Source organism: Peromyscus californicus, unplaced genomic scaffold (genome assembly GCF_007827085.1).
Source record: "Peromyscus californicus insignis strain IS unplaced genomic scaffold, ASM782708v3 Scaffold_7__1_contigs__length_154581171, whole genome shotgun sequence".
Taxonomy (NCBI): Eukaryota; Metazoa; Chordata; class Mammalia; order Rodentia; family Cricetidae; genus Peromyscus; species Peromyscus californicus.
In genome coordinates, this window is record NW_026294595.1 from 125228370 (window position 1) to 125238853 (window position 10484).

Here is a 10484-nt window from a genome sequence, read left to right on the forward strand (position 1 = left end):
AAGTCACGACAGAAGTATAGTTACAGTAAATACAGTAAATGCAGTAAGAGCTGCTTATCTTTGTTATTGTTACTGGGCCGGGGATGTAGTTCAGTAGTAGAGCTTAGCATACCTGAGACCATGATCTCCATCCCCAGCACCCCCAAAAGTAAACGTTATGCGCTACACCTAACTGCATACAATAACTCTTACAAAGCTAGCAGATTAGACTGTTAACATCAGCAACTCCTTGAACTAGGATGTAACAATCATTACAAGGTTATAAGGGATGACATCCCTTTTTCAGTTCCTATTAGGACCACCTTCACATATGTGGTTTGTCCTTCATCAAAGCATTAGTGTCTGGCAAATGACTTCAGACTAGCCTGATCCGTAGTAGTTTAAGCCACTAACAGATGATGTAAAATGAACAGACCAGGCAAGCTGGCTGCTGCTGTAACTGCCTCCACTGGCATGTTCCTTCTCATACACACCTGTTCTTGTACACAGTTCATAAACTGCTTGGTTTAGTGTTCTGTTGAATAGACTCATTTCCTTTCTTTCTTTTTTCTTTTCCTCTTCTTTTTCCCCCCTGCTTTAAAAGTAGTGTAAATCCACAGTCAAGAACCTGGAAATCTCAGCCAAAAGCCTCTAAGGAGAAACACCATCTTAACAGTCCCTCTAGGCTACCTGCATTGTACATCAGTTGACCTTTTGCATGGGCTGTCTCTGGACCTCCTCCCCGGTTCCAAAGCTTGACTAAATCGTAGCGAAGAGAGTGCATCACTCTTCACTTGCACCACATACAAACAGCTACAGAGATCACCTGACAATGTGTGTGCCTGAGAAACCATGAATCGGACTCTCATCGTGGGATCTGCGAATTTAAAAGACAACTAGATTGAACCCAAACACAGGATCTCTGCCACTCTACTACTGATGGACGGGTCTTGGAAGTGCACAGCAAAGTAGCAGAACGGGTGCGCTGAGAGGGACGACCTTGACACAGATGCAACGGGCTTCTCCGCCCCAGAGAGGTGTCCCAGTTTTCAACAACTAAGTGCAAACTGATAATACAACCAGAGATCACAAGGACGTCTTCACCAGGCACAGGAGAGATCAACGCGCAGTAACAACACCAGCAGGTGCTCCCAATCAAGCACGGACCCCGGCTTTTCCAGGGGGACTGGTGGGCGCAGGCACAGGCGGGGCTCGCCTCCTGCTCCGGTTCCCCTCATCAAAAGGGGACGAAGGCGGGAAGCGCGGCGGACCCTTGCAACCCGCGCTCCGAGTTCGTCAAAGTTTGGAGCGGCGGCTGCACCCCACGCTAAATTCGGTACCGACCACCCCTCCCAGTCCAAGAGCGCCCCAGAGAAGCGCGACTCCGGTGTGGCTTGGTGTGGCTTGGTGTGGCTTCCCGAGCGCGCGCCCGCATTCCAGACATCCGCTCCGCTATGTCCCGGAGGCAGCATGAGGATGCCGACCCCCGCGGCCCCGCTCGGCCCTCCTCGGCCCCGCTCGGCCCTGTTCGGCACCCCTCGGCCCCGCTCGGCTCCCCTCCCCTCAGCTCCTCTCCCACGCCCTACTCACCTGGAGAGTGGGAGGCTCCGCTCTCCGCACGCTGAGTCCGCGACGCGGGCGCTGGGAGCCTAGTGCAAAGCGATCCGGGTGGGCTCCCCAGCCGCGCGTCCCTCGGCCGCTCTTTGTGTCTGGCGGCCCGCCGCGCTCCCCTGGGCTCCCAAGGCCTCCGGGCGCCGCCCCCTCGTTCTCGCGGGGCCTCCCCAGGGAAGGGGAGGGGCTGCATCAGGGGGCGGGGCATGGGGGCGGGGCGAGAAAGCAGGCGGAGCTGGACCAGGGGCCTAGCTGGTCAGGAAGAAGATACAGTATAAAAAAAGCTAGGCTCTGGGAGATAGGGTGTCATAGAAACCAAGTTACCCAAGTCCTTTCAAGTGGGGAATTCCACAGAGTGAAAGGCGGCCAGGGACATGTAAAAAGCCTACACCATACTCTGATCAGCCATGCTATGGCTTTTTCCCTTTTGATAAGTCATCACTTGTCCCACCTGGTGAAGGACATGACAGCTATGCACACCCTGTGGCAGTGGTGTAGCTGTGGGACCTATAGCCAGGGCTCCGATTCCCTCTAGATTGTGATATGAGGTTCCTAATTGTGCTGTGCCATAGTTGCTACTGTAAAGAATGGGTTTTACTGGGACTGGGGAGACGGTTCGGTGCATAAAGGCCCTTGCCTTGCAAGCCTGACGACCTGAGTTCAATCCCAGAACCCATGTAAAGGTGATAGGAGGTGCTGGAGAGATGGCTCAGCAGTGAAGAACACAGACTGCTCAATTCCCAGCACCCACATGGCAGCTCACAACCATCTGTAACTCCAGTTCCAGGGGATCCGATGCCCTCTTCAGGGCTCCTCAGTCACCAGGTGTGCATGTGGTGCATAGACATACATGCAGGCAAAACACTCATACACATAAATTAAAAAAAAATAGAGGTAGTAGGAGAGAATCGACTCCACAGAGCTTTCTTCTGATTACACACATACACACACACACACACACACACACACACACACACACACATTAATGGACATGCCCCTCTGGACACATACATATAAGCATCATGCACACACACATTCACACAATAATAGCGTTTTAAAATGTTTTAAAAGACTATGCATTCTCTATCTCCTTACACTCTGTTTGGGTTTTTCATGTACTGTTAGAGAATGAACTTGGTATGAGTAAGAATCACCATGCCATTTAATGAATGTTGGACTTTATACTACCCAGTTATATATCTCTAGCATCTTCACTTTCTTCATTTGTGGAGTGGAGATGTGAAAAAGACCCTTTGCAGGGAGAAGAACTACATCCATTCAAGTCAGCAAACAAAATTAGCCATCACAGCAGTGATCATCATAGCCAGAGAGAAACAGGCTATGTTGCTCAATTTTCGCTTACTATAGCAAACAGTTGAGATAAGAAACTTATAAAGAAAAATGCGTTTGTTTGGTCTTTCAATTTTAGAGCTTTTAGTCCATGATCATCCATCTTTGCTGCTTGGGGCAAGTCACACCACATCAAAGCTGGGATGCAAGGGGGCTGGAGAGGGAGGGGAGTGGCGGGGTAGGGAGGCAGAGTCCCTTCAGGGGCACCTCCTCAATGACCAGAGGATTTAGTACTAGACCTCACTTCCTAAAGGGTCTGTTGCTTCAACAGCATCACAGACTAGAACCAAGCTGGCAGTATGTGGGAAACATACCCGCCCCAAACTCTCTGTCTCGCTTTCTTTTTTTTTTTTTTTGGTTTTTCGAGACAGGGTTTCTCTGTGTAGCTTTGCGCCTTTCCTGGGACTCACTTGGTAGCCCAGGCTGGCCTCGAACTCACAACGATACGCCTGGCTCTGCCTCCCGAGTGCTGGGATTAAAGGCGTGCGCCACCACCGCCCGGCGTCTGTCTCGCTTTCTTATACCCTTTGGTCCATTCCACACATCCCAGCAGCATCTCATCCCGCTGGGCCTTCTTTTTGTGAACATTTTATTTGTTTGATTTAAAAGTTATTTGATCAGTTTAGTCTGTGTGCATGGCGGGGGTGGGGCACCTGTGCTTCGTGGAGGGCAGCATCCTCGTGCAGCAAGTGCTTTTTACCAGCTAAACTGTCTCCCAGGGCCCAGAAGGTAGTGTCTTTTAAAAAATAATTACTTCCCATCTCCTTTTGAACACAAATGGTGGAACACATGCCTCCGAGTCGTCACTGAAGTAATGGCGTTTGGACCAGGTTCTGGGACTGCCTGATTTCCCACATAAAGAAAGTTGCTTTTCCAGATAGACACATTCTACCTTTGCCCTGCAAATCTTTTTGACAGGCCGATTACACTTAACCTTCCCAACAAGAAAAGTTTCATTGTCATGGGACAAAATATGATCCCCTTTCATTGTGGATATAATGTATCATTTTTAAGCCAAGGAACTAGGGAACAAGGCTTCTGCCCTAGAGTCTATGGGTTTAGCAGCCCACGCTGGTACCTTATCTGTTCTCAGCAGCTCAGCAAATGCTGAGCAACCGGGAGGCTCACTGTCCCAGTCTGGCTGACTCACATTCATTTTAAAATTATCAGTTGTCTGTGAAATGGTCACAGCTCTCCTTTCATTTCACACTGTTGTTTAAGCAGTAATTCAGTAAACCCTTGAACTAATATTGCCATTTTCTTTTCTTCTGTCTTTTTATTTAATTTTAATTAATTCATTAACTTATTTATTTTGGCGCTGAGCAGGAACATACAACCTTCAGCTTGCTAAGCATTTCTAACTGGTCTGCATCTCCAGTTTTAACATTATATTCAGTATGATAAAATGAGAAGAATTTCTTTCTGATCCTTGGACTACGTCTTCTTCTTTGATTCTTTGTATTTTGTCTTCTTGTTCCTGACTGAACCAGAGGAGGAAATGGTAGAACCACTGCAAAGGCTCATGGTGTTCTTGAGCAATCTGTCCTTTTTAGAAATCTCTTTTTTCACCACTTGATATGAGTGCTGTTTGGTTTGGGTGTCTGGGATTGAATCCAGGGCCATGTGCATGTTAGGTCTATGCTCTACCAATGAGCTTCACCCCCGTCTCTAATGACCTTATGACTTCTTGCCTACATTTTTTTCTCCTCCCTCCCCGGTCCTTCTCTTCCTCCCTCTCTCCCTTTATCACTGAGCTACGTCCGCACCCAGCCCTCTTGCCCAGAATTTCTAGTATCAGTTGGCTTGTACTGTGTGATTTCTTTCCTCCTACCTCATTCCTCTTCTCCTCCTTTTGTGAGACATGGTCTTTCTCTGTGGACCAGGCTGGGCTGGAACTTGGCAATCCTCCTGTCTTAACCTTCCAAATATCAGAATTATAGATACATGCCACCACACTCTACTTCTTTCTTTCTTTTCCTTTTGGTTGGTCTAGTAGCTGGAGGATGTGGCATGGATGGGGATGAAACGGAGTGACAGATTGGCTAAGATGCTGCCTTAGTCCAGTTTTTTTTTTTTTTTACTGTAAAAATACTTGCAGTTGAGTAATTATAAAGAGAGAAGTTTAATTGAGCTCACAGTTCTGAAGGCTGATGATCTAAGACTAGGTGGCCCCGACCAGGGTTGGCCATGCTTTATCACATACTTGGTGTCAAACTACTCCTATTTTTATGGTTAAAAAAAGAATGTGTAGGTAAAATTAGCCAGCTGTACTCAGTTTAACGATCCCAATTTTGTTGGCAACATCCAAAGCATCATAATCAGAAGCTAGCAGAGCATACGCCTTCTTCTCTTCATCAGGCCCTCTCAGGGTATTGACTTTGGAAACATCGATGTAGTAGCGTTTCTTCAGTTTGTTTGATCTGGAGCTTGTTGCCTTCACATGCACAGTGAACACAGATGTGCTGTCATCTGTCTTCTGGCGTGTGCTGGGGGGAGCTTGATTTTGGCACAGTGGTCAAGCTAGTCAAATACCCTTGAGAGGGTATTTGGGCCGCATCTGGAGCCACAGGGTCTTGAGCCTCCGGAGGTGAGGATGAGCCTCTCGTGGCTGTGGATGCCTTTCAGCACTGCCTACTTGACCTTCAGTTCCTTCACTTTGGCTTCTGGCTCGGGAGGGGCTAGAACTTCCTTCCTCACTTGCAGTGCCGTCTTTTAGTGAAAAGCGTTTCTGACCTCAACCTCCTCTTGCAAGAACTAAGCAGGAACCCACAAGAACTCTATCACCATCTTCCAAGGGCAGTGGCCCCAGTAATCTAACCGCCTTAGGTCCTTCCTTTTTAAAAATTATTTTTGTTTGGTTTTGTTGTTTGTTTGTTTTTTAATATGAGCTTTGCTACATGCTGGACTGAGACTTGGAATCCTCTAGCCTCAGCTATTTAAATGCTGGGAGTTCAAGCATGGAACTCTATATGTAGCCTATCACCTCCAAATACCACTGAATGGTAACCAAGCCTCTGGCCTATAAAGCCTTGGAACAACCCATGTCCAAACTGTGGTAGAAGGGCACTTCTCACAAGAAAATGACAGGATTAACTTAGGTTTGATAAGTGACCATCTCAGTTTCTCTCTACCAGGGAGGGCTGGGCCAGCCCCAAGAGGACATACTCAAACTTTAGAAACAAACTGCCTCCAAACAATCGCAGGCTTATTTTGTCCAGTTCAGAGTATATTAGAGTGCACATTATTTGTGTATTTGCCAAAGTATAGGAGTGGGATTAAGCATCCACAGGTTGGAAAATAAGGTAGGGATGTAGCTCAGTTGGTAGAGTGCTTGCCTAGCATGCACAAAACTCTGGGTTTAACTCCCAACAATGCATAAGCCAGGCGTGGGGACTCGTGCCTGTAATCTCAGCACTTGGGAGGTGGAGACAGGAGGATCAGAAGTTAAAAGTCACCCTGGCTACACAAAAAGTTTAAGGCCAACCTGGGACACCAAGTAGGATAGCAGAGAGAGTACAGAGACAGGTAATTAACACTAAAGACCTTTTGAGAAAGTCATAAGGAAACAGTACAGTAGAAATACCCTAAGATACATACATATAAATATATAAAAAGAGATTAAACTGAGTTACCCTGTAACAGGGAGAATAGACACCACAGGGGAGCACACAAAAACCCAGTGCCAAGAATCAGTTACCTCGTCTGGCGTTGGTGGCGCATGCCTTTAATCCCAGCACTCGGGAAGCAGAGCCAGGCGGATCTCTGTGAGTTTGAGGCCAGCCTGGTCTCCAAAGCGAGTTCCAGGAAAGGCGCAAAGCTACACAGAGAAACCCTGTCTCGAAAAACCAAAAAAAAAAGAAATCAGTTACCTCTTTTGGAGTTGTTAGCCAGTAGAGTCCCATAGACCCTCCAACACTACAGGCTGTTATCGCTGCTCTTGGTAACCCTGCAGAACTTGATGGTAATACCTTGTTGCTGAAGACATTGCATTCTTGAGTCATAGAACATGAAAAAAAAATATCAAGCTTCACTGGCTTGCTTTCCCAGTGCTAGAAGATGCTATGCATACTAATGGAGGAGAAAAGAAATCATCAGTCTTACCCAGCTGTGAGTCCTGCAAGTTAGAGTCGTGACATATAATGACTTATAGTAATAACATGTAAAGGCATGCCCATTGGTGAAATAGACGCACAAACGTTATAGGAGCTACCAACACTTTCTGGTTGGATTTAAGGCCCAAACCACAAGATATCTGGCACAACTATCACGGTTAAGAACCTGTGGCAAGATAGATCATAGGACCTAGGTGACAACCCACTACTTTTTTTTGAGACAGGGTTTCTTTGTGTAGCTCTGGCTGTCCTGGAACTCTCTCTGTAGACCAGGCTGGCCTTGAACTTACAGAGATCAGTCTGTCTCTGCCTCCCGAGTGCCCAGCAAACCCACTACTATTAACCAAGTCATGGTTTATTTCTATACCCATAGACTAGTGAATCTCTCTACCATATCAAAAGAGTTTCTTGAAAGCAGGTGGCAACAAACAGAGACCCACAATTGGTCAAGGCGCAGAGAATAAGAGGCTTTGGAGTGAGCAGTCCTACATGGGACATCTATCATATCTGCTCCTCCCAAGACTCAGGGATCTTTGCAGAAGAGGAACAGAGAGCCAGAGGCCGCAGGCGACTATAATGAAACAGTGCTTTCTGGACACAACAGGTAATTGAACATATGCACTCAAGCCAGACAAAATCTGAGCATGAAGTGGGGAGGTGGTCCCAAAGCCCTACTCCTGGTTGAGGAATTATTGGCAATAGATAGCTACTGGGAGAGAGAGAGTCTGTTTTATTTTCTTTTCTTTTCTTTTTTTTTTTTTTTTTTGGTTTTTCGAGACAGGGTTTCTCTGTGTAGCTTTGCGCCTTTCCTGGAACTCACTTGGTAGCCCAGGCTGGCCTCAAACTCACAGAGATCCGCCTGGCTCTGCCTCCCGAGTGCTGGGATTAAAGGCATGCGCCACCACCTCCCGGCGAGTCTGTTTTCTTAAAGGGTGTGGCCCCTAGTGGGCTGACCATGCTCTAGGAGATGACCCCACACCCAAGAGGATTTGGGTAGCACAAATTGGAATTGATGAGTTAAAAAAAAAAAAAAAAGACCTGAAGTTGGGTGGGCAAGGAGGTATGGGGTGGATCTGGGAAGAGCTGAGGGGAGAGGAAGTGAATATGATAAAAGTATCAGCCGGGCGGTGGTGGCGCACGCCTTTAATCCCAGCACTCGGGAGGCAGAGCCAGGCGGATCTCTGTGAGTTCGAGGCCAGCCTGGGCTACAGAGTGAGTTCCAGGAAAGGCGCAAAGCTACACAGAGAAACCCTGTCTCGAAAAACCAAAAAAAAAAAAAAAAGTATCATGTATGAAATTCTCAAAGAATTAATTAAATACTACTTAGAAATAAATAAAAGAATCAATAAATAGTGCATTAACACATTTTTTGTTAGTATTTTTGCTGGTTTGTTTATCTGCTTTGAAACCATGTCTCATTATGTAATCTACTCTGGCCATTGACTCCTGATTCTGCTCTGCTTCCCAGGCTGTGTGCCATCACACTTGGTTAATACAGAGCCTTTATTCAGAATGACCGCAAAAAGAAGAAAATGAAGACTGAGGGCAATGAACCATCTCCAACACAATTATATGAGAATATTCAGGTCTCTTACCTTAAACTTCATATTCATTAAATGGATTTCCCTTAGGTTTCTAAATCCATCTGCTCCGGTGTCTCTCTCATGCAGCAGTTGTCCTGAATCAATCACACAATTCAGACTGTCTGCAGAACTGAGCTCTCTTCAGATATGAGAATTGTTTTGCACACTTCCAAAGGCCAGTCGGAGAATCTGAACCTGGCTGGTAGAGCCACATGGGCCAAATAATGAAGATGGGAAGGGAATGTTGGGCTCATAATGCCAGTGATAGATTTCTCAGGAAAATTGGTCAGGAAGTAACCAGATATTATATTTTAGCTGGAAAACTAGCCAGAAAGGTAGTTATCCGTGGCTTACAAGAACACACATGGGAGGCTAGAGAGTTGTCTCAGTGGTTAAGAATGCATATTCTTCTTTCAGAGGACCCAAGTTTGGTTCCTGGCACTCACATGGGGCAGCTCACGACCATCTGTAACTCCAGTTCTAAGGAATCTGGTGCCTGGCTGGACTTCTTTCCCCATGGTCTTTAATGAGTCTGCATTTAAGACAATGGAAGCCAACTGCACTAACCTCAAGGACATCACAGCCCTGTGGGTCTCCTCCTCCAGGAAAATCTTGCATTGATGATTCAGGAGAGTGTACTTCATGCTAATGCACCAAGCCTCCCTTCCATTGACTTGAGTCTGTCCATCTATCAGGTTGTATTCAGATCTGCCCACATAAAAAATTATTACATTCATTCATTCATTCATTCGTGTGTGTGTGTGTGTGTGTGTGTGTGTGTGTGTGTGTGTGAGCACATGTACCACAACATATGTGTAGAGGTCAGAGGAAAATTTAGGGGAATGCCAATTCTCCCCTTCCACTATGTGGGTCCCAAGGGTTGAACTCAGGACTTCAGGCTTGGCTGACAAGCACCTTCACCAGATGAGTCGTCTCACTAGCCCCAGCTCTGTCCATCTTTAAAAAGACACCCTGAGCACCTGCAACATCCGGTCAACTATCCTACTCTGCTTTGTCTTGTTCTGCCAAGTCCTGTGCGGCTAAGGTCCTACTGTTAGGCTCCACCTTTCCCAACTAAATTGAAAGTCTCCACCACGAGGAGCAACGGTCTGTGTGGCACATCTCCCACAGCACCTAGCAGGAAGCCTGATAAACAGTCAGGCTTCATGTTTAATTAAGTCTGTGATAAATTATATGTGCTCTGGCAATGATTTCCATGACTATAGCTTGGAATAACAGTTTCCACAAAACAGATGTTCTTTTCCTCATGAAATTTCCATCACCGTGTGATATACGGAGTCAGGACACGCCAGTAACCCTCAGAGAGCTGTGCTTTGAGAAACAGCCACGCATACCGCTTTGGTTTGGTTTGGTTTGGTTTGGGTTTTTCGAGACAGGGCTTCCCCGTGTAGTTTTGGTGCCTGTTCTGGCTCTCTCTCGCTCTGTAGATCAGGCTGGCCTCGAACTCACAGAGATTCGCCTGGCTCTGCCTCCCGAGTGCTGGGACTAAAGGTTTGGATGCATTTTAAACTGGTTTTGTTTACGGTGGGAGTTACAGATCTAGCTTTGTTCTTTGCAGCTGTCCAGGTTTCTCAGCATCATTTGTTGAAGAGACCGTCCTTTCTCCAAAACATGTTTTGGGCACATCTGTCAAAAATCAGATTTCTGTGGCTATGTGGATCTATTTCTTGGTCCCATATTCTGTTCCATTGGTCTATGTATCTTTTTCTGTGCTACCTCCATGCAGTTTCTGTTAATCTGACTCTAGTATAATTTGAAGTCAGGTATTGTGGCAGCTTTGGCATTTCTTTCTGTTTAATATTTCTTTAGCTATTTGGAGCCTTATTCA

General features: G+C 46.5%; 1 protein-coding gene across 5 annotated transcripts in view; it reads right to left on the bottom strand.

Annotated features, from left to right (window-relative positions):
* The window catches only part of Ninl (ninein like), a 78154-nt gene extending 76424 nt beyond the window's left edge, over window positions 1-1730 (bottom strand). For all 5 annotated transcript variants that reach the window (XM_052724678.1, XM_052724677.1, XM_052724676.1 and 2 more), the window contains exon 1: window positions 1570-1730. The gene's annotated coding sequence lies outside the window, so the exon portion shown is untranslated. The remainder of the gene's footprint in view (window positions 1-1569) is intronic.
* Window positions 1731-10484: the final 8754 nt, after the last annotated feature.